The sequence below is a fragment of the Coturnix japonica genome, chromosome 7 (assembly GCF_054131305.1).
Source record: "Coturnix japonica strain WE chromosome 7, WE-NBRP24, whole genome shotgun sequence".
Classification (NCBI taxonomy): Eukaryota; Metazoa; Chordata; class Aves; order Galliformes; family Phasianidae; genus Coturnix; species Coturnix japonica.
This window is the reverse complement of record NC_140669.1, coordinates 28,366,591-28,392,081: the sequence shown is the minus strand read 5'-3', so window position 1 is coordinate 28,392,081 and position 25,491 is coordinate 28,366,591. Positions and strand designations below refer to the sequence as shown.

The 25,491-nt window shown below is 35.8% G+C and overlaps 1 long non-coding RNA gene across 3 annotated transcripts in view; it reads right to left on the bottom strand.

The window, feature by feature from the left end:
* Window positions 1-25,491, bottom strand: part of LOC107316438 (uncharacterized) — a 99,167-nt gene that overhangs the window by 52,363 nt on the left and 21,313 nt on the right. For 2 of the 3 annotated variants that reach the window (XR_004308043.2, XR_014948406.1), the window contains one exon: window positions 19,258-19,346. The exons of the other annotated variant lie outside the window; for it this stretch is intronic. This is a non-coding gene — a long non-coding RNA (uncharacterized LOC107316438). The remainder of the gene's footprint in view (window positions 1-19,257; window positions 19,347-25,491) is intronic. 3 annotated transcript variants of the gene reach the window in all.

The following is a 25,491-nucleotide window of genomic DNA, read 5'->3' as shown; positions in this document are numbered from 1 at the left end:
TATGTCTTCAAACATCCTTAACTATAGTTCTTGCACAGTAGTTGTAACAATACTTATTAAAGTAATAAGCTAATGTAACATATAGGGTACAGAAGACTATTTGAAAATTCCATTCTACTGCATAGGAAAGAACCCAGCCCAAGAAAAAAGAATCAAATAGCAAATGACAAAATAAAAACAGAGCAATTGAAAATACTGCTCCCTCCTAGGCCTGTTTCTACTAGGATTGAAACTATAAATAGTACTATTTGATTTTGATTTCAAAGGAACAAATAGTAGTCTTTAATTTATGCATGAATGATGAAGGCATTTATACCTTTAAGTGACTCCTTTAATCAAGAGATCACATGAGGCTCTCTGCATGCTGAATTGGACCAAACCACAACTTGCACAGGTAGTGTAACAGTATGATCACTTAATCCAGACAGCTAAGTATGGAACATGCATATTCATAAGAAGACTCATAAAAGGTAAAGATACTACAACCTTTCAAAAATCTCTTGTTCTGAAAAGCTTATCTATTGCCCTAATTTGCCAGTAATCAGTCTGTTCCTCAGAACAGCGATTCCTTTACGAGGAAGTCTGCTCCCAAGCATCCAGAGTTTGACAGAGAAGTGAGCTACAGCGCAGCTGGCAAATACTGAAAACGTAAGTATCAACGCAAAGAAATACACTGCTCCCTACTGGAGCATGTAGGTAACAGCAAAGAACATATTTCCTTCACATTTCTTAATAGTAACAAACAAATTTTGCATCATACTGGACTACACTGGACCATAATAATCAATTGCAAAATATATACTGTTTACACATGAACTCAGACATGTATTAATAAGAACATACATTAAGTAGACAAAACACAAAAAATGTTATGCTTTCTAAAGAAAAACTGAGAAAAAAGTGAATGATCTCCTAAGATTCTTCTTTACTCTGAAGCATTATAAGGGGTGGGGTGGGGGAAGAAAAGAAAAACCTGAACAAAAAGCCAATTAGAATCTGATATACATTACTGATAAAAAGAACATAAATAAGATCTTAACAGTGTATAGATTTCACCTAATTGCTGACACCTTAAGCCACATCAGATTTTGCCACCCTCCCTTAATTGCAGTTAAGATGTAAAATTGAAAACTTGAAATAGCATTTCCATGATGTAAATTCATCTCCAAAAACAGTCCATACAATAAAAATATCTATTTATTGTTAATCACAATTGACCCAATGTAACAAGAGCAGTACTTGGATTCCAGCACATCATAACAAATGCATAAGAGCTCATCTAGCCAGACGAAAGTCAAACAGGCTAGAAAGTCGATCCTAAGCCCAATTATTCTGCTCTACTACCTTCCACAAACTCAATTACTAACAGGTAAAATGGTAATATAAAGACTTAACTCGAACCATTTTCCCTGAAGTCTGACATCCCACTGAGTAATGGGGAGAAACAGGTAACTAAGGGAGTTAATATCTTACTAAGAGTTGATTACTTGGAGATAGATTCTCCACAGTAAAACAAAATTGTTATTCCTTTGGGCTGTGTGGTATTAAGTTGAAAAGTGTTAAAGGCAATTTAACCTGTGCAGTACATTACAAAATGATAGTCTTACAGTAATAACCTGGACAAACACAGTTAAAAACTCTGTAACAGTTATGCAGCAATTCCAAGCTGCTAAGCAAAACATGGATAATGAATAGATAGGCATCAAATATCTACCACAACAAAATGACAGTTGCAGTAAATTTATGTCTACTACGCCATCTTCAAAGTTAAAACCACAGAAAGGACTTGCAGGAAAATGACATTAAGAGTCTATTTCCCACACTTCCAAGAGTGGAGAGATCCAAATTCTCAACACCCATTTGACTGAGCAGTTTCAAATTCTTCTGTAAAGTTTCTTTATTGATGATCATGTTGCAACTTTTCTCACCTGCCTTTGGCAACAAATCAGGTTAAAAAAAAAAAAATAGCAGTTAGATGTTGCAGCATCCTGCATTTTTCCAGCTATACATGTATCTTCTTCAGCCTAAGGTAGAACAAAAGCAGGAAATGGTGGAATTGCAGGTTGGGTTTTCTTTGTTGTTTTTATTTTTTCCTAGAAGGGAACTTTGAAACTTAGGAGAGAAACTCCTATCAGCACTTTACTTACACAACCGTGAATTGGAGGAAATGGGCCGCATCGAGAGGCTTTAAGCAGACTGACATGACAGAGAACTATATTGTCACTTCCTAAAAGGGATGGGCGAACACACTCCCCGGATGCACCTTCCTCTAAAATTTCCTGTGCCTTTCCCTATTAACTCATTCCCAGTTAAGCAAATATCGGCTCGCCCAAACACTAGAAAAGATAGTCAAAAAAAAGCTGCTGCTCCAAATGTCTTCAGCGTAACATGCTCTTATTACTATATGAGATCTTGCATTTTTAAGTTTAAAACAAAACAAAAACAAACAAACAAAAAAAAAAAGCAAACACTTAGAAAGGAGAAAGATAAGATACCAATCAATTAAACCAGCTGAATTCCTAACAAGCTTACTACTGGACACTACAGAAATACTACTGAAAAATCTCAGTGGGGTGGGGGGGCTATAGAGCTTTTTTATTCTGAAAGCAATTAATAGACAATCACACTTACAAATGCTTGCTCAATACAAATCATAACTTAACAGCACACACGGTATATTTCTCAATAACGCTGCTCTGCATTTCAGAAGTATTTTTACCAATTTAAGGAAGAAGTCCCACACCTGGAGTAGCCCATAGGAAATCCTATTTTCACAGTCATTAAGAACTTAAAGCTGAAATGCAGAGGGTTAAGTCTCATAAAAGACCACACAGTTAGCAGACATACTGGGAACAGAGTTCAACAGTTTAGATTTTCAGTCCCTTTAGCATTAACACACACCTTCTTGAGAATAGCTCGTTCCACAAGAATTCTCTCTACAGCAACCAAACAGGAACCGCTTGTAAAAATAAGATTTGCAGCGTAATGGATCATTATTCATGTGTGAACAGCAGGGAAGTAAAAAAAAAACAAAAAAACAAAACACAATGTGAAAAAAATTAATTTATCATTAGATAAAATGAACAACCAAAGTGTTCTTCCCACATAGGCAATACGAACATTATGTAAATAACACAGCCATTTTTCTTGCTTTTTTTTTTTAAAAAAAATAAATCACACTAAGAGTTCACAAAAGTACTTCAATGTAGAACTCATATTTTTATTACTGTGTAGAGGAGATGCACCACCAACTCCCATCCTACAACATTGGTGCCCTATTATTCCTGAAGTCCATTACCAATGCTAGTGTAGCTGCCAAACACAAAAAAAAACCTAAGAGATACAATTTCCAAAACATGGGCTGTTTCACTCTTGCACTGACTTTTTTCTTTCCCTTACACTCCCCACAGTACATCTTATATCAAGTGTGGCCATTAGTATAGAAAAACCATCTGCAAACAAGATTCCTCTCCTTTTGATACCATGACCAGTGAAGTGAAATTATGATTCTGAGTTTTCACGAAGAGAATTCTAGGAATAATTGAGTTGCGGAATAATTGAGTTGCAGTTTTTCCCTTTTTCTCCTGCCTAACATACATCATGTACTAACCTCATTGCTAATGCTAAGGCCCAGCAGGAACAAGATCTCCAGATAAAACAAGCTGTCCTCTGCAATACTAAGTAACTGATGATTCCAAAAACCTGTGCATACATATTTCAGAACACATATAAACTTGAATTACATACTATACAGCACTATTGTTTTATGTCTGTCCTACCATACTATATCAGTTTACTATGTATATTAGTTTACTATAAGAAAAACCTCAACATGACACCTACCTTCATCCTGATTGCTAAGCTCCTTTCCTACTAGTATCTCTTAAATAACAAAGTAAAAAAACTGAACAACGATGTGATTCAAAGGCAGCATTAGGCAGAAAACTAAGGAAACAGTAAAGCTCAAGGATGTGACAAGCAAAGTTGTACTGCATTATGCCATTTGTCTTCTCTTCATAGACAAAAAATGGAAACAAAAGGATGGTCACATCCAGAACTGAAATTTTTCTCCCCCACCAGGAAAATCAAAACAGATTCAAACAAAAAAAAAAACAAAAAACAAAACAAAAAAAAAAAAACAAAAACAGGAACAATTAGAGAAAGAGTATTATTGTATAGACGGATTTGTCCAACACTTTATCCCACCCCCTCAGGTTTAAAAGACAGAAGTGGAGCAGTTTTCCTGCCAGAAGCAAGAGCCAAAACAACAAGGGTCATAAGCTGCATGTAAGAGAAAGTAAAGAACATTGCCTGTTCTATGCTTGCTTACATATTAGATCACACAAACAAAGATAGAGTAGTGCCTATGCAGTCTAACTACAGTCCTATCTCAGAAAAAAGCTGGGTGATACCAAATGAAACATTTGTTTTCTACTCAATTTAAGTATTTGCACAGTCCTGCAATACACATGACACAAACAGCTCACTCTTAAAGAAATGCTTCATTTGTTTCTGTAAAAATGGCAACAGATTAAAACAACACCAGAGCAGTATTTGATAGAATAAATTACCAGCTATGAAAAAGCATTTTAGAAAATAATAACCACCATTCACTACACACTTCCACCAGGAATGAACAAGAATCTGGATGCCACAATCATAGAAACCTACACTGACAGAGGTAACCCACTCTCACTGCTGTTCAAAAATCAGACTGGCCACCTCACTACACTCACATCCACTGTTAGGTCTCCACAACTCTTCAACAAGAGTTCATAGTTGCCATTTTTTCCTGCATGGATGAATGTAATGGCACATCTTTGTTACATATGTACTTCAGTGTCAAACAACCTTCAGTAAGACTGCCCATCTATCGCACTCTGTAACATAACTACAAACTGTAACAGAACCCAGGCAGAAAAGCTACACCTCTATTGCCATACTGCCAAAATCCCCCTCTAACATCAAGGACCAATAGAATAAAATTGAAGGCAATATACTCAGAACAACCCTTGTAAATTAAGAGCAGAAAATACATATAAGCCTCTAGCTTTGAGCCAGTGTGCCTTAAAATTCCACTCCCAGACTCAGAACAGATGCAATAACTAAACAAGCAAGGCTGAAAATGGAATACACAGAAAGGTCTGATGCAGCTGTGAATTTCAATGCCACAAGTTTGGGAAATAACTTATTTATGACTTTTAACTCATGGCTTGACACAAGTTATCAGAATAAAGAAGATCTTAAGTAAAAATACTTTTAACTGTTACCACTTGAAAGTAGTAGCAGAGAACTCAAAACACTCACTCAACACATATGTCAACAACAGCGACAATTCCTTAAATATGCTTTGTTTTCTCCTCTGAAGTCCAACATTTGGACAACTTCTCTGCAGAAAATTATATTGTCCAATAGGGTGCTTTGTTGGGATAGAACACTGTCTGAAGCACTTCTATAAATCACTTCTAAAATTGCATATTTCAAACACTGCTAACCAGAGAGATCAGAATTAGGGACCTACAAATATCATACAATGCAACTGCCTGAAAACACCAGGATCAACCAAATTGGAAAGCAAATTACCCCAGAAACTGACCAAATGTCATCTGAACACAGACTTGCACCACACATCAGCCCTTCCATCAGTATCTCTCTTCCAGTGTTTGACAATTCACAGGACAAAAAAGCTTTTCCATCTCCAGCCTTAATCTCCCCCAACACAGCTATGTGCCTTTCCCTCACATCCTGTCCTCAATTAACAAGGAGCAGAGATCAGCACCTCCCCCTCCACTCCCTCTGCTCAGGAAGTAGGTGACTGAAGCATTAAACCACAAAGCATGAGCTCTCAAAAACATAACTTAACTGAAAATTGACAGCAATCCAATGCTGTAAGCATAGGATTGTGCAGTAGTCCTAAAATCAGAGGACAAAAAGCAAACTACACCAATTATGGGTGAGAAAAAAAAAGCTAGGATCAAGCTGTAGGGGAAAATGACACCCTTTATATGGATACATTTCAGTAGGAAAGGGAAGCTATATAAATAATTTGCTAATTTCTGCTTAACATAAGTAAACTGAAGTAGACAACCGGACTCTGATCATAAACTTGAATGTCTGAAAAACAACTCTCTCAAAATTGTTCTCCACTTAATATTAACTGCACTGTCTTGAACAGCTGATGTTTTCTGAATCCAAAAGGCAGATACGTCAGCAGGAGATGAACTACAGTACACCCAGTTACGTCAGTATTCTGCACAGCTTTTATCACTGGGTGTGAGCAGTATCATTCAGCCATGTGAAACTCAAAATTAGGTAGATTTTTTTGAGAAACAGTAACTATAACAAGAATCTCTCATGTTTCTGAAGTAATAAATACATAGTGAAGATTCTATTTTAACAGGAAAATGAAGAGTACAAAATCATTTTTACATAAGAATTAAATGCTCACTTGTTAAAAGTTAGTATGTATTAATGCTATTGTCCATTCTTACTTAAAGAGTTACTGAATGCGCCTTCAATTTTTAAAATAACTATAGACAAAACACGCTACTGTTCACTGAGAATATGCTCCGTACTCTGGTTTTCTTTAATAACACATTTTTTACTAAAACTAGCATTGCAAAGTCGCATTATGATATTAAATCCAAGCCTCCAGATCATCCTTAATTTCTATTTTCCTGGAATTAGTGTCTAAGTGAAAAGAACTGAATGTTAAGATGTAAGAGGCTCCACAGCACACACACAGCATGACTAAACTATCCTTAGGCAACCGTAGCTGTTCTCAGGGATTTGAATTACAAGCTCTGGGTCACCAATTCTCAGATTTCTTCCCCCTCATTCCCTCCCCTTTATTCAGACAAGTAATCCAAACTGCTTCTACAGAATCTTGTCCAGATGTCCTCTTGCCAAAGGAGAAGCAACATGTCAAGACTCCCTTATTTTCCCTCTCTCCCCTCAGTTCCTTTTCTCCCAAGATGCTGCGACTGCCAACAGTTCCGGTGCTTTCCCTGTCATAGCAACATTCAAGTCCTTGAGTACCAGTATTATTTTCATATCTAGTCACACATGAACAAAGTTAATCCTATTGCCTTAATATCATCTCTCTGCAGCAGTGTTTTAAATAGACAAAAAAAAAAAAGTGCCACAGAATACACAAAAGAACAGACAGCCACTGAAGGACTTGCCCAAATCTGACAGTGAAGAAAAAGCTATTATTCCTACAAAGCATGGAACACTAAAGTATCTGTTAAGTCACAAGATACCTGAAAGCATTACCTAGCCCAACTCTCTTAAAAACAGGGAATCCTACAGCTACATCAAGGTGCTCTGAGTACTGTCTAGCCAGACCAGCACAGACAAGATATCTAGCACCTCTCAGGGCAACATGGTAGTGCTTCACTACCCTCACTGTAAATTACTTTTACTTAAAAATCAGCCTACATCTCCCCTCTTTTAGTCTGACACCATTTCCCCTTGTCTGTTAACTTACACAAGAGACGGATGTAGAGAAAGCAAAATAGTCTTTAGAAAATAAACTTGAAGGCACTTAATAACAACAAAATGCCATCTGTATAGAGCAGCCTTGCCTACTACAAAAGCCTAACATAAAAACAAACCCTACTCCAATTACTCAATTTAAGTACAGTTAAGTATAACTAAGGGATCAAACTCCAAACAAAGCCAGACACTATTTCTGGACTTACTTAAATCTCTTTGCTATTCCTTGTAATTTTCTATACAATTTCAACTAACCTTCAGGCACAATCTCTTCAATTCCTATCTTTAGATCTAATGTTGTGACATAAGGCAGATTGAGTCCTTCTTTCAAAAATAAATTCAATCCTGATTTTTGAATGAAATAAAGAAACCACACAAAACAAGTTTTTGAAAACTATTTCAGAGCTCCAGGATCACATTTCACTGGTACCTTCTATAAACAGCTCTTTAATAGACAATAGTATGTACTCACAAGGGAACACGTTAAGCTACAATATTACACTGTGCACTGTGAAATATCAGAGATTTCACATTTTGATCATCTTAACTATTACGTAAAAAAGACTTCTGTTGAAGTCACCAAAGAAACCCTGCATCTCCTACACATCTAATAAAATCTAGGTTCTATTGTGCAATTTAATCATTAAAAAAGTTTGCAAAGAGTTTCCCATTCTAGTTTTAAAAAGGTTTAACATTTTCAGATGTCAAGCTATTTTACACGTATTAGAAACTAAACCCAATTATTTACTCAGGTAGCTGAATTAAGTTGAATGAAATAAGACGGAGAGAGCTTTCTAGGTGCTTAGCAGGAACTACACTGTATCAAGTCACAATGTATTCTCCACTTGTAATCGGGCTGCTGTATTTTTCCCATACAACTGAGCTGATGAAAAAGACACACTACAGAACAAAATCATGGAGCATAACTGACTCATAATAAACTAGGAGACAAAAAACACATAACAAAAAACAATGTCTGCAGCTTACTCAAGATTGATAGTTATAGCTTGCTTCATTTCAGATCAGAGCCACCAATCTTAAACTGTCTGGCAGAATTGTTATCTGCATACAGATATAAATGTTAATCACTGATTGATAAGACTATGCATATGTTTAGCATTACCAGGCTCAAATGAGGGGAATAAAATCAAATACTTTCCCCATTTTGAATAATAAAATCTTTCCACAATAACTACAATATAAATATATTTTATATCTTTTAAAAAATGTTGTGAACTAAGTAGATTTGGTCACTCTTGATTGATGGATCTTATTTGTGAACTCCAATGAAGAAAAAAATACCAGAAATCACCAATTGATTTGGAAACTGAAATTTCACAGTACATAGCACTTCAGAGGCTTCAAGGGGGGAGAGATTTCAAGAAACAAGGCTAAAAAGTATTTTTATTGTCTTCGAACTCATAATTTCTTAGTTAATGCATGCTTCCATTCTCTGCTAATTACATCACCACAAGTACCATCTGATTTAACCATTTTTCATGCTGTCTTTCTAATCATGACTCAATGATTTCTGTCGATCAGTTTAGCTCATAAACAAGGCAAGCAAGCATAGAGCCATAAGGGAATTTAAGTACAACTAATTTCTGATTTCTTTTAGTTTCTGCCAGACTTGGACTTCATCCCAGTACTTTCTCCACATAAGCCATTATGTCACATGCACAGGCAAAGCAGGAGAGAAAGAAAACTTATTTAATGTTAAGAAGCCAAGAAAACTCTTGTAGAACAGTACTTACAAAACTGTTACTTCCTAAATCTTAGAAGGGCTTAGCAGTCCAGCAGCTCAAACTGAAATCAACATACACATTTCTTATCATTGAACCTACTCCCTTTACTTAAAACTCAATTAATAGTCATGGGGGGTGGGGGAAGGGGGGTGACATACCTAGCTCAAGCAGGTATGCAGACTTTCAACTTGGAAACACGCTGATTTGGAGTAAAACACACACAGTGGCTGCATGGTCATGGAGCACAGTTCAGAAACTAATCTTACCTCAACACAGCAAAGCTTCTTTAATTGATGACAACTGCTCAGTCAGCAGATTTGCACAAAGACTTTGAAGCAGGGAAAATGCAGCTGACACATGCTAACATATCCTACCGAGATGACATGCTTTAAAACATTACAAGTAGTCCAGCTGGAGGAACACTCTCACAAAGTCCTTGCAGTTAGGGACCCTCTGCATGTTGTTCACAGGTGGTTATTTAAAAACCAAACATCAAAAGGGGGAAAAATAGTCATCAGTATTTTGACCTTCTTTCTATTAGGTTATTGCTATTTATTTTCCTACTGTCAGATAGGATGGTCATTGTTTTGTTGGTGGTCCAGTTTGGTAGTGGAGTGTTGGTTTGTTTAAGACAGCTTTTTCTGTCTACTTGCTCTGTAGGACAATGGTAGAGGGATCAATTTTCTTTTACTATTTTTTTTTTAATACATTTAAGAAACATGTAAAGAAAACAACAAATCAATGAGGAACAAGCGGTGGACAAAATAATAATTGAAAAACCACCTGAAACAACACCAGAGGAAAAATGCCGTCCAGACTCTTATTCAGAAGCAGCACAGACAAGCAGACAACCTTTCTCACCAAGGTTCATCTACACCAACTTTTTCAGCACAACAGCATCAACAATAATAACAAATAATTCAAAATCCTTCAAACTAAGTACATCTCCAAATCAAGTAAAAATTGAATTTGTGCAGAAACAAATGGTCGAACACAATACTTGGCTTTTGTTCCCTTGCTAGATTTATTGCAAAGTTGGAAACCAAAGCTGTTTTTGTTTCATTTTAATGCCAGTAACTAGGAAAAAACATCTGTTAATTCTACAGAATACATCAACTACAGTTGCCAGAGAACAGAACATCTTACATACAGTACTAAACATACCTAACCAAATTTGCCAGGTTTCATTTACAAAATGGACAGGACTGCTCACTTAAACATGTTTCTGTAAAGAGTAAATTCTCATGGAAGCTTTAGACACAGGCTTAAGAGTTCCCTATCTGTATCACCAGCTCAAGACAGATCAAGCAATTTAAATTGCAGGACTTAATTACTACTAGCTTAACTTGACATTAGGAATTAAATACCTGGTTGTTAAGGAGCACACACCATAAAGGTGTTCTTAAGTGTCTCATTAGAAGCAAATTAAAACAGTCATTAGAAATTAGACAAGGTATAGAGAAAAGAAGAACTGCATCATTTCCCTTCCTACAGATCAGCACCAGCACACTACTAAATGACAGCTCCATCTGGAAGGCAAGACTTTCATGCATAACTCAATTTTCACACAACTTACAGTAGCAATTGCAGCAAATAACTGAAAATTTAAACTCAAACAAGGTTTCAGATTCCACAACCCAATACTCACAGGCACGATAATACCTTTTCTTTTTGAACTTAGACCTGTGTAGACAGATATTTCAGATGTTATTGCATGGAATTTGCACATCAACTTCCCAAAAAGAAAAAGGAAGGAGTGACCCACAGGATTTATGTTTCTTTCCTTTTTAGCCAAAAACTTTTTACTAGTCTAACTAAGCTTAAAGTTTTTACCCTCACTTTATTAGTCTCCAAAAGATGACTGATGAACAGAGACTTAAAGGACTAGTTTTATAAGTTACAGCCTTCACCTACATTAAATTCACAGTAACCATTTCCCAGATGGTATGTATCGCTGTAATATTACCCACTTGCCATTAACATGTGGCAAGCCATTGCACCAGGAAAACTCTTAACAAATGTGAGAGCTACTGGATTAATCAGAGAAATTAAGAGCTATATTTAAGACAATGCATATACATAGACATGATCTATTGGCCTGTGATTTGGCAAAGTATTCTGAGAAATTTAAGACCTTCCAAAAAACAACAACAAAAAAAAACAAAACTAAAGATAAAGTTGATTTGCCTAAACAAGTGAACATCACTGCAACATTACACAACATTACAAGGAGAGTAAAACCTTTCTGCTTAAGCCATTTCTTCAGCACAGAATACAGTCAATACCTGCAAACAATCCACAACTTCATTTTTACCTGATAAATGGACAAAAATCCAACTAGGAGACCAGAAAAAGAAAGAAGCTACTGTGAACACTAAACAGTTAGGCATCTGTTTTCACAATACAACAACATGAAATCCATCCACAGGTTCACATCCTCAAAATCTTGCATAATTTTGATACTTGGTCAGATCGTTGTCAAAAAGCAAAAATGCAGCTTTCTTGAAACAGTTTAACTATTTCAGATTTATATTATCAGCAGAACTTGTACCTATCAGACAGAATAATTTATTCAATATTAACTGAACATTGTTTTATACTCTTTTTAATACTTGAATTTTTAAGTGATAAAAAAAACACAACAGAAATAACATGTGTTTTTTATTGCTGTCTAACATACAAGAGGGAGCAGAAAAATATATTCACAAAACATACAAAGGGACAACCTTCTTCAGCAAAAATTTAACATCAGGTAAGATAGGATTAGGACAAGAGACAATACTATCCTTACCACAATCTCTACATAATGCCTACCATCCCTTAACCAATGAGAGTACAATGGCCATCTTCCTAAAACACTGATGGTCAAGTTATTTACTCAACTTCACAGACAAACTTCTTTCAACTTAAACAGAGCTCATGTGATATATCTTGCTTTCCATACACCACCTACATACGGTAGGAAATCAAAACTGCTGCTTAATGTAATACAGGACCAGCTTCTGAACCAATTACAGTAAACAAAAAGAAACAGAAAGGGACACAGCTAAGTGACAGAAGAAGTTAGGTGAAAACACCCTTAAAAGCAATGACTGATTCTCCATAAATAATATGTATTGGACAACTACTACAGTCACAAGCAAAAATGTTAGTGCAATTCTTAACAATCAAGTATCAACTTCTATCAGCCCGCAACCTTGACATGTATTCAAATAAAACTGTTTCGTAAGATAGTTCAGCTAAAACTGCCTTGGTTTCTTCTCTCTCTTCTACCTAAACAATATTGTACTGCAACAATCAGCTCCATTCTCTATTTTAAAGATTTCCTGGCGTATTCACAATTGAACCTTTACTATCTATAAGATTCTGTAAAATATAACTTCACTAATATTCTCATCTAATAGAAAACTTGCAGCTGTTGTGTTTTGAAAGACAAAAATTGGCAGGAACTTATTTGTATGTTGTGAATGATGTCACCATCTTGTGACAAGCTACAGAACACTTTTGGCTGGGTCAGTTTCTGTGTAGGCCATAGTCCTCTACATTATTTCAAATCCTCAGTTAAAATAAAACTTAAAATTGTACTTGCACATAGATGTGTAGCAATGAATATTGCCTCCACTTGTATTACATAATTTAATAATATCCAATAATACAACCTATTCAATTTGAATAAAATTTTTAAAATCAAGGCACATGTAAATAAGGAAAATTTACATGAAAGCTGGCTACACACCTCATGCTCACAGTATACACAGTATTGAAAACGACTGTTTTCTAATATACTCCTCTACACTAAAATAGGCTGATCACATGCGCCAGCTTTAAAAATCAGTCAAAGCAGCAGTTGCCTAGGGCCCCAGTTGAGACAGCAAAAATTGCCACAAAAGCAGAGGATGCGAGAAGCTCTGGGGAAACAAAACCATGCAGCTGTCAGGCATCTCTCCAAAAGGGCTGGTCATAAAGAAGGAAACAAAGTAGAAGCACACAGAAGTGGAGCCTGAAGATTGACCGGGCTGCCACCTCCACAGAATTGAATTTGGCTGTCCCCAGATGTTAGAACTGACTAAGTTAATTCTGTTTCTTTAATGAGCTGGAAAGCTTCTACTGAGCCCTATTTTAATAGGTCTGGTCAGGAATACAAAAACCCTCCCAAGACATTAAATCCACTGCTAGCAGAAAAGAGGAAATGTTCCTTTGAGTTAAAGAACAAGGGTGGCAATGGATAGAAAAGGATACAACCCTGTCAGGAGCCTCAACAAAGTTAAGTGTTTTTCACTGGAGCATACAAACTTCTCAGAAACATTAATTACCTTTCCTCTCTCCAAGAGACTCTCTGCCCTATTTGGAAGCAATCCAGGTAAGAGGTCAGAAACTGAGTTTCCATTTACAAGGTTTTTACAACCTTTTCCTTTCCACAACCTTCTGATTTATTTTGCTGGAGAAATAGATCAGGATACTGCTTTCAGACAACACGCTCATAGCAAGATCATGATGAAATCAAGATAACAAGCTTGTGTCACATTATGAAGTACAAAATAATCCACACCATTTTCCTCAGAAATTCCCTTCACACATAATTAATCCTCATCATTCTACTCTTTATGATATTTATGGTGACACTAAGACTCACTTAGAAAGCTAACTATACCTAAAAATAGTTTACTAATACAAAACTGACTACAGCTATATTCCAATTGTTCTGTGAGCCTTGACAAACATCATTTCTGAAAGCACAAGAAATTAAGATTACCTGAAATACACATCTCTTTCTTTTTGAGCAAGATTACAAACACAGCATGAGTCACTTGGAGGAACTGCAGCAGATCTCAATTCCCTAAACAGAGTATTAGCTTTTCTCCTCAGCAGATAACTTCACTCTGTGCACTTGATCTGTCCTATAACAAAATGTATTATTATTGAAAAATATAGACTTTTTATAATATTTTATTTTCTTTAAGAAGTCTTAACTTGGCAAGCTAAAAGCATACTTCAAAATCCACCATGTTACTCAAAACTGACCTTGTAAAAGAAAAAAAATACAGAACATACATAGTATTACAATAAATGTTCTGCTCCTTTGAAGCTTGGCAGCATGACAGAGTAGACAATGACATAACTGCACAACACAGTGCCCTACAGATGTTCAGATGGATGTGAACCTACAAGTCCTGTGCTGGAAAAAGATAAAAAGGCAGTAGTATTTCAAGTGCATTTATTATAACTAAAGGTCAGTTTCCCGTTTTCTGGGCTATTTCACATTTTCTTCTTTCCTTAAATCATTTCTCAAATTAAAAATCTAAGCTTCCTCCTTCCTTTTACTTACTAAAAAAATAAAAAAAACTGATCTTCATGCACTTGATGACACATAAAGAAAACTCAAAACCAACAGCTGTCAAATGCCACTAGATATTCAAGAACTGAAAATGCTTTGACACCATATGCCAAATACATGGTTTTAGTACTAGCCCTAAACTCAGCCTTACTAAACCCCCAGCTGTAAACTCACCAGGTACATTCAAATCTGCCTATCCTTCCTTTTTTGTTTTACCAATTACCCTCTTCCATTACAATTAAAAAGCTATACTATGTGACAGAGCTGTTCTCAAGGCTTGTAAACAAAGTGCAAGATCTTACCTATACAGAATTACTCACATACCTTGACAACCCTCTCCTTATATATCATACCCAGGAACTAGAGCACAGTAAAGGTTATAGCACAGCGGCATCTGACAGTTTGTTACTATTAAAAACTGTGCCACTTCCTAATGTGCTTGTCTGATTGCCAAAACAAAAAACTCAGGGAGTAACAAAAGCAAGGTATGAGGAAAATTACAACACTGGGAATAAATTAGTTCTAACCAATTTAATCAAAGTGGTATAGATATATCTTGTAGATATTACAAACAAATATTCAAAGCTAATAATCTGCACTGAAAGGAGAAAAGCAAAAAGGCTCTACCTTCTCATTAAATATCTACTGATATTTAAGCAATAACAGTTCTAAAAACCTACTATCATTGCTTCTCTCCTTGCCAGACACAACACGATTCCAGCTGCATGCACAGGACAAATAAACCAACTGCTCCTCCCTGTAAGTGTTCTAATATCCTGAATTACATGAGCAATATTAGCCACAATTGTTAGAATTAGCTTAGAGGAAACAATGGAATTACAGTTCTGTAATAGGACATTTTAGCTTTAAATTCTACCATCATCTAACTTAAGCCAAGATAAAACCATTTCTAAGATAAATAATCAGTTGCAAAAAGGACAGTGCTGTAATTAGTTTATCTGTTTGGTTGCTTTGGCTATACTGTTTTCTAAATTTTGATCTAAGATCCCAGGAAACTGTAATCACTCTTCATCCAATCATTCACAGCTATTGACAGATAAAACTGTACTCAAACAGTACAGGGGGAAAAAAATACAATAAAATGCTGCAATACTCTAAGAACCAGGAAGCCTTCAAAGCTAAGTAAAGGTATATTACACATCCCAAGAAAAGACAAAAAAAAGCAGTACGCCTTAATCATTACTGATATATATTTAAGAGAATTGTTTTTAGATGCTTTCTTGACAATCAATAAACTCAATAAAGAAAAAGAAAATAACCTAAACTACGATTACTAAAATAGACCACACACCATGACTCCACGTTTCTGCATTATGTTGTCACTTTAACAGATAAGGACACTCCTCAAACTAAATTGACTATCATACCATCACATGTATCATATACAGAAATCCAGTTCATTATTCCATCAACTGCAAATCTTACATATATTTAATGTCATCACAGACAGACATCTGTACGTGCTTCTATCATACCATGGCTTATTTTTAACCACTTCATCTTTTCCTGCAGATATCATAACCTACATTAAAGAACAACTCACAAGGACAAAATACAATGGTAAGAGTAGCCAAGATTCTCTGAGGAAAAAACTTACTCGATGCAATCTCAAAGCAGAAATTAATATATATTTATCACTAAAGTCTAAACATACAGATCAGGAGAAATTTAGCACCAGAATGACAGACAATCAGCACTGCTAAATACTTAGAACTCCTAAGACTATCATAACTAATCAAGGTGCAACCCTATTCATCACCTCCAATTCTTACTCAAAACGAAACATGCAAGTGATTCATTAGCTTCAGCCAGAGAGTTGAGAGCAATGGTAGTTAAGTTATAAACTTTTCCCGGACATAGTTATGGCTCTACCACTGATGATTTGAGCAGGAAGCTATCCTTAAAAAACATGATTTTAAGTAAAATAGAGTATTAGAAAATTGACATAAAATTTTTAAAAAAACTCCACAATCCTTTTAAGATAGTAACTGAAACTACCATGTCACTCTCCACAGCTCTAACATCATCACTGGCTTTCTAAAAAATTCATTTTGTTGTTGCCTTTTAAATACATTAGTCAGATGTCTTTGCAAACACAGGCTAACATCCCCTACTGCCATTTCTGCTTTTTCTGTCAAGCTAATAACATCAAAATCAATAAGACTATCTTCCAATTCTTAATTGTCTTACAAGAACTGCCTTGTTTATCTCTTTGGCTCCCAGTATTCCTAAACACATACCAGACCCTTTCTGTTGTCAAACAAGAAACAGAAAAGCCAACCTGCCCCTAGTCCTTTGGCCCAAATAATCAACAGATCAACCAACAATTACTGAACCACTAGCTATTTAAGTATGTTTGATTTCTGAACACACCAGTAGAATTACTAGCAGCTCCTGTCCCTGAATTCAGTAGAGATAAAATACCACTTAAGAAAGGGAAGCCAACATAAAGAATTAAATAAAACACTTCTAGGGCAATATGACCTGCATTGACTGCAAAGAAATTTTTGTAAGAGAAAAAAAAAAAATGGAAAAAAAGAAAAACCAACAAAATTATTGGTCATAGGAAATAAAAAACAACCTAGAAAAGAAGCAGTCATCTGTGACATGACTGCTGACTACACTAGGTAAACTTCTGATGCACCTAAAACATGATGTAACTGACTAGAAATATGTCTGTCTATGTGGACAAACATAAGTTTCTGTCAATGGAACAAGAAAACAAACCAAAAAAGAAAGCAGAAAGGAAACAGATTCATTACTACAGCTACAAATCTTGTCTATACACTTACATGTGACTATTAAAAAAAGTCAAGGTTAAATATTAGGCTAACTTGGGCAGCTTACAGAAAAAAAACGAAATAAGTACTGCTTTGATATTTCTACAAATCACTTCTTCAGATGTATTCAAACCATAGAGCTCTTAATCTATATACACTGTCTAGTGATAAGCTTGCCAACCCTGTAGCAATTGATTACTTAAACCCCTTATAATGTCACTTAAGTCAGTGCCACAAGCAGTTCCAGTAAAAAGTAAGCCTCTGTGAGATAACAGTGTATACTATCTCTTCTCTACCATCAAGTTGTTTTCACCACTTCACATTTCTTAACAGTATTTTGGTCAGCAGAATTATAATCTCTTCCACACATTTCTTCAAAACCACATTATCATCTCACCTGCCATTAAAAGTGAATTAAGCTTGAATTAGTTAAGTTTCCAAAATAATTTTAAAAAAATAAACATACAGGCAAAAAAACAACAAAAAGAACCACTTAATACTTAATCTGGTAAAAGCATTCTGAAAACAGCAATCCTTGGAATCAGCATGCAGTAAAGAAACTCTTAAACATAATATTAAAATAATTAAACCTTCTCTTGTTAATCCATACTTATCTCTACTCTGACAAACATCCATCCACTCTTCTTCAACAAAAGAATTTCCTGTATCTATATCCAAAACTATTTGATAAATTTAGCAATTATCAAGTAACTGGAGACTATGGACTAAAAATACCTCTTGTAAAACTGAAATATTGAGCTAGCTTCCTGAAAAAGCTACCTATAAGGGAAATTTAGTATAAACCTAACAAAGCAAGTCCATATGCTGGGAAGAACCATAAAAAAAAACAAAAAAAACAAAAAAAACCAAAATGGCTCTACAGACACAGCTGCAACAGCTCCTTCCATTAGACTAAATTAAAACACTAGAAGGCTAACCAGAACTTTGTAGCACAGGCGAATGCAATCACACTAGCTACTTTCTAAAGTAAGAAACCATTCACACACAATTAAAAGAAAAGAAAACAGAACTTAAGTAAAAAGACAGCAAAAAATTCTTAAGAAGTGCATCTTGTCTGGGGTTGATCAATTCTACAGTATAAACAAGTAGAAATAAAAAAGGTAGGGAAACATTGAATTAAGCAGAAAACATTACAAAACACAAAATAAAAACCTTAATTAAAAGACCAGGAAAACCTTAATTAAAAGACCGGGAAAAAAAAACTTTCTGGAGCAAACAAAAGAGTTACACGTGCATGAGCATGTTTTTATTACACAGAATTCTGATGTCTTCAACTCTAGTCTTTTCTTACTATTAACAGCACCCTTTGATTTAATTACACATATTAAAAGTATAGCAACTGACATACTCAAACTAAAACAAATCCAGCAGCACCATTGGCCTACAATAAGCTTATGAAATAACTGGTGAACAAGTTCAGTCCTCATGACTTTGTCTACTAAGCACTTAAAAAAAAACGTAACCTCTAACATCACAGTGGATCCACAATAAATTTGAATAAAATCTTTTCTTAATTAAATAGCTTGCTATCACAAGAGTAAATTAAAACACCCTCAGCTTTGGAAATAATAATTTTACACAAAATACATAAGTCTTTCATAAAATACATGTTCCTACCAGGTACACTCATTACTCACAAACCACTAGCCCACAGAACAATAAATTTAAAACTACACACAAGAGAACATCATCTCAACAAGCATAGTTTCTCAAACACATAGAAGAGACAAAGAAATTCAATTGTACAACAGCAAGCAAGAGTTAATCATGATTCACCAGAATAAAAACAACAAACAAATTCTTTTACTAAAATTGAGCTGGAAAAACCCAATTACAAAAACAAAAAATACAAACTTACCCTTCACATGGTGTTAATAGCAGTTCACTTGGAATGATCTGCAGAACAGAACCATGACATCTCATCCTGCTGGCATCTTTTATTTGCCACTGGTGGGGAAAAAACAGCCTGAATAAACCCTATTCTGACACAGGTGCATTCTATCTATCACTGTGGCAACAGCTCGTTATCGTTAACACCAAAAACCTGAGACTACACAGGTGACCATCAGCAGAGCATCTCACAATGTAATCCTCATCATAGGGCTCCACTATTGAAAATGCTGGGTAACCATAAAATAACATTTTGTTAGAGTTTCAAAAGTAAAGCAATACTGAGTTTATATGTCTTTTTTAAGATATGCTATGAATAAAAGGCCATTAAACCATACCATATGTATCCCCAAGCAAACAAACAAAAAACAATAGGGCCAACAAAGCACTCCAAACCTTAGCCCAATTTTTCTTTGTCTGGAAATGAAAAACCACTATGGCAAATAATAAAAGAGAGGTTTGTATGTGGTTTACAACAAATAAAACAAAAACTGAGGAATGGGAAATATCTACCACATTTCTCAGGGTTTCTATGTATTTGCACAAAAACTATGAGAATGTGTAAGTTGGACATTCAAAGGTTCATCTTCCTAAAAAGCAAGATAAATTTACTGTTTCTGAGCTCCTTCTCATCTCTTTGCTACTATGCAGCTACACTCATCAAGGCTGTATCCTCTAGAATTTTATGAGAAATATTGGATGTAGCAGTACTAGTCTCAACACAGACATGTACTTATAAGCATAAAAGCAAAAATGGGTGCACCTTTATTTTAAACATTTGGAGCTAAACTTTAAATAAGATACTAAGAAATATTTTGGACATTTCCTTCTTACAAATGAAAGCTTTCCTCTTAACAGAAGGTAGACAAAATCACATGCTTTCAGTTTTCCCAGAGGTTCATTTTGCTCATTTTTTACTACTGCAAAATTTGACAGTCTAGGGGAAATAGTTTGTCAGGTTGTCATAATGGAAGCTGAATTCACTGAAAACACCCAAAAAGTGAAACTTTTATACCAACATGTCAAACTATGCTATTTTAGCATATTTCTATTTATATCAGCACACATGCAAAGAACTCTAGTTAGTGGTAGACAGCTTACTTTGTTGAGGTACACATGCTGGAACAAAAGCTCTGCCATCCATCACTGAACATTTAGTTCATCTTATTATTTTATAGGAACCAATGATCACACTTTACAGGTACAGGCACTTTACTTCCTTTTCTGCCTAGCATACTCATTCTCTTCCTCCTTTAAAAGCATCTAATGCTCTTCTCAGACATTAATTTACTGTGAGAGGCATTTTCTAGTGATATTGAAGGCACGTGACTGGGAAGGCTGCACTGAAGGTAGATGAAGCTCTTCTATGGCTTAACAGTCCGGTTCAGATGAGGCAGTGAGATGCACACCACATTACAATGGCAAACTGTAAAACTGTTATCCAATGTAACACTTAGTGTGTCAGGGCACTTCCTCTGCCTCTGCCATTTGTTGTGGTCAGCTTTTTATGTGTGACATACATTTTCTCTTCCCCAAAGCAGATGAGGGAGGAGATGAGGGGAAGAACATGGAGGGTCCTCAGCCAGAGAATACCTCTCTCTATCAAGCTTACTCATATGCTCTTTTTCACTTTTCTCACAACTCGATTAACCAATGTAATATCTAATTATGACTAATAGATTCAAAACTGACTTAAATGTCTTCTACATTCAAGTGATCTGCTGGTTGCAAGCCCTCATCAAAATGAATGCCCATCAGATATTTTAAATGTACTTCTTTTCTGTTAGTTCTTTCTCTTCTGTATTTCTTTTCCTAAATAAGATCAACATAAGAATATTACTGAATGTCTCTGTTTTTTAATTATGGTGTGTAAAAGTGAGATATTCAAGTAAGAGAATGTAGAGAACTATTAGTATACAAGGGCTGCTCCAAACGTAATTCTCTCTTATAGCATGCATCAGTTATTCCAGTAACTACACTTGTTCCTCTCCTCTTTTAACCATATGCCATAAGGAAATAGAGCTCTTCCCTGCATTTCTCCATGCCAATTAGAAGAGATTTTAGTCTGTACATATTCATTAGCAACATTAATGCTAACTGACTTCCATTTGCCACAGCTGCCTTCCATGTACTTCACATTAAGTTGAAATTCTTTCTAGTCTTCCTTTAGGAATCCTCCATGAAACACTGCAAGATACCATGCTTTTGCACTACTGCCTCCAAGTTTGCTAAGGATGGACAAGTCCAAGTAAGTCCTGGGCAAGGGTCAAGCAATCTTTTGCGTGAGGAACACAGATGGACAAGACCAGGGGCAACGAGAGAAGGTTCTCCATGAGAGACAATGCCTTTGCCTCCCCCCCCCAACAAAGCCCAAAAAAGGGCAAGTTGCTGTCTTGTTTTACTTTAGAGAATACTCCTGTGGACTTGGACTGAACGCAGAAAGAGCTCTTAGCAATTTGTGTTTTGTGACAGAAATACTTTAAATTCAATCACACTGGAATGCTGAATTTACCCCTTGATTACTTTAGTATGTTAGTTGCAATAGCATGGTGTTTTGTGTTGATGTGGGTGGTAACGTTGTACCTCTTTATTTGGTATTGGTAAATGCATGGTTGTTGTTAGATGTACGGTTGTCGCTTTTCACCTTTCTATTCATTATGAAATATTCATGTCACCACTCCTGAAGAATCACGGAGTGGAGTCTGTAGCAAGATGATATTGGGGCTGGTCACTTTGCTGCTGCTCTTCTCTGTGCTTTTGCCTTGGACAAGTGGAACGCCATGTGACAGAAAGCTGCTGCATCCAGGTGGTGACTATCCCCACTTTATGCAATTCCTGCTTTCTTCCTACGTTTCCTATTGTCCCCTTTCCCTCTCCATCACCCTAATACTCGTTAGTCGCCGCTCTTCCTTTCTCATCTTCCCAGTTGGTTATTATTTGTAACAAACTGGTCACAACAGCATTTGAACTGTTGTTTCTTGATATCACACCATGTATAATATATTAAACAGCCTTGCCTCCCTCCTGTAAATTGCACAGTACACTGCATTTTCTATTATTCATTGCATTTCAATTCTGAAATGAGTATCCATGATAACTTCTACTCCAGCTTTTGTCAGCTCCAAAGAACTTCAACAGGAATGATGTACTCATAGGACTGCAGTCAGCAACACACTGAAAAGCTTGGACTTCACAGTCACTTGCATCCAGGAGAGTAAATAACAAAATAACTAAAATAACAAATAAAGAGCCTCAATATTTAAGGAAACCAGATGGTTAAGATGATGTATGAACTCAATACATTCCATACAGCTTCAGTACAATTTAAGATAGATTTTATTTCTTGACATCATAGGAGATGTAGCGTCCAACTTCAGTTCTTACAGCAAGTGCAGTATCTTACCAGCTCTGACTCATGCTTCAAGAGCAATGCCTCGGTTACTCGTTGATTCTACCTGCACATCAGCTCAGGAAGGAAGTATTTCAAGTTGTTTCTAATGAAGAATTATAGACCTTACGATAATCTGTATATTCTGGTAATTTTCATCTAACAGTACTTATAGAAAAAAGCTTTAAGATGTTTATAGCCGAAGATGCTGTGGTTATTCAGACATAAAACTGGGGTTTTGAAATGTTCCATTAAGGCAGTTGCATTCCTTTGTGAGGAGTGTGAAGAAGGAGTTTCTTATTCAAAGCTCTGTTTATAAACTCTGCAATTTGTTATGAAAAATGATATCTGTTATTGATCAGAGTGCCAGCTCCTCGGAGAAGGCCTTTTCTGCCTCTAATGAGCATTATTTTATTATTAAACATATAATTAAGATCTAACCATGATACAGATCAAAATAAATTACACTCCAAGCTATGCATGAATTAAAATATATTAATAACATTTTTAAGTCCAAAATACAAAGAAAAACTTCAGTGCTGAAAAAGGCAAAATAGAAATGTGCTTATGTACACTCATATTGGAAAAAAAAAAAAAAAAAATACCCTTCATTTATACAGTTGAAAACTTCTGTTGCTACATATCCCCCCAGAAGCAATCATCTTACTTCTGGAACAAGTGTAAACATCTGTTATTGGTGCTGGAGAACAAGACCTTTGATATATGCTCCTAGCATATCTAGGAAAATACAAATACTGTTTCAAACTAGATGTGCTGCATAGATCTTCAATCGGCACAACTGTCAAATGTACAAGAGTGAAGGTTATTTTAATCATTCACATCAGCCTTCATTCCTATTCATTCACGACCATTATCATTATCTTTTTGTATATTAGATTGATTCTCTTGACAACTGAAGCATCTTCAGTGGCATTGTTTCCTGATTATAGAGAAACAATTGTTATACTTGCAACCCCTAGTTATAGTCTGTAAAATGACATAGCACAGACTGAAACAGGCTTAAAAATGAGCGCTGTTCAAATCCTCTGAATACAGTTCCAAGTTGGTCTGCAGCATATGCTTTCAGAAATTACCTGTTCCTAGCTCTTTTAAGCTATCCTTAATAAATGAAACTAGGAAAACTTGAAGCACTGGTTCATTTACTTGAAAATCCAAGAGACTGAGCAGCTTTAAATCTCAGTTCTCTTAATGATGACCAGCTATAGGCTAAGCATTCTTACATTTAACCTCAGTTCAACTTGCTATACTAACTGCAGCGTGAAAATACATGAAATAAGAGGTAAAGGAAATTTAATCCACTAGACAAAAAAAAAAAACAACTAAGTCAGACAGTACATGCTGCAAGCTAAATTACAAAAGGCTTTTTCCCACTGTATTTTCATTCCTCTCTGCATGTAAACTTTCACACTAGCAGCTATCTCCACCTACATGATCAAACAGAATTGTGTTAGTCAATTTACTTACTTAAGTTTCTAAAAGATAATCAGGTGCTCTATGCTTGTTTCTGCATAAAGCAAAATTTCACCCAGAATATAAGTCACGTTTTCATATGCCAGTCTGGTTCAGGCTATTACCTAGTAATTTTTACTACTGTCAGAAAGACTGTGGAGCGAGCAGATTTCATCAAGAGGGTAACCTAGATTATTTCTTGGGCCCTTCCAATCCTATTTTTCTAAACTCCTACAAGTCTGGAAAGAAGTTTCTTACTGTAGCTGGAAACTGAACCAGCGCATTGCTTCATTGCTTTAATAGCAAAAATGGAGCCTGAACACCATCAAAGCTGACCGTTAAACTACATGACATACAACAGAGGAAATGTTCCACCCAACTCCCATGTGTTTAAGCTGGAATTCTTGAAAATCCTGGCATTGTTTACTTTTACAGACAAGCCATTTAGCACTAGGAAACCACAAAAGCCCAAAGAACCACATAGTAATATGATCTGCAGTATATTCTTCACACCACCCAGTAAGTAAAGAGAACAAGCAGGACAAATGGATGTTCTTTTGTATAACTCCTCAGGCACACACAGAGAGTAGTACCGAGCTTGCAGATTGGATACCTGAGTCAGTCAAGCAAGGTCTAGAATACTAACTTTATTATGTTAGAGTGCTTCTGTGCTCTTGGTAAATATGCTTCCCTTCTGCATAGTTCAAATGCACATTAAAGCAAGTTCATCCCCTCGATGTCTTGACCTTTCATGGAACCACTGCTCATACTTTCAGGACAGCACCATCCAGACATTCAAATTGCATACTCAGAGGCAGAAAACTCATCGTAATGTCAGAAGTAGTGCTAATTACTCCAACTGCAATGTTGTGACAACACAATGGGATCATTTTCAGTACTCAAGATAGTTATTTCAAATGTCTATTTCTTTACATATGAAAATTTAGCAGTACTGCCTGGGGATCTGAGGATGGCTCTGTACTGTGTTAATAGTCTAGGTCTTCATAAGAAATGGTTATATTCGCTACATTGTAAAACTGAAACCTCATACAACATTAACTAAAATATTACAGCACTTAGATATTAGTATACTATGAGTGAAGACAGATATCCAAGGAAGAGACAATTGGGATTGAGTCATTCAGAAAATACATTGTTGTTTTGAATGTGATAATGGTAGCCATTCTGATGGTTTTCTACAAAATAAACTGGCACATAGAAAATACAGTCCACAGTACTAGACATGATAGATTTCCACAAAAACATTAAAAATGCCTTCGTCAACAGAATACAAACAATCATTCCTGAGAGACTAACATTGAAACATCAAAGCAAACCACTCAC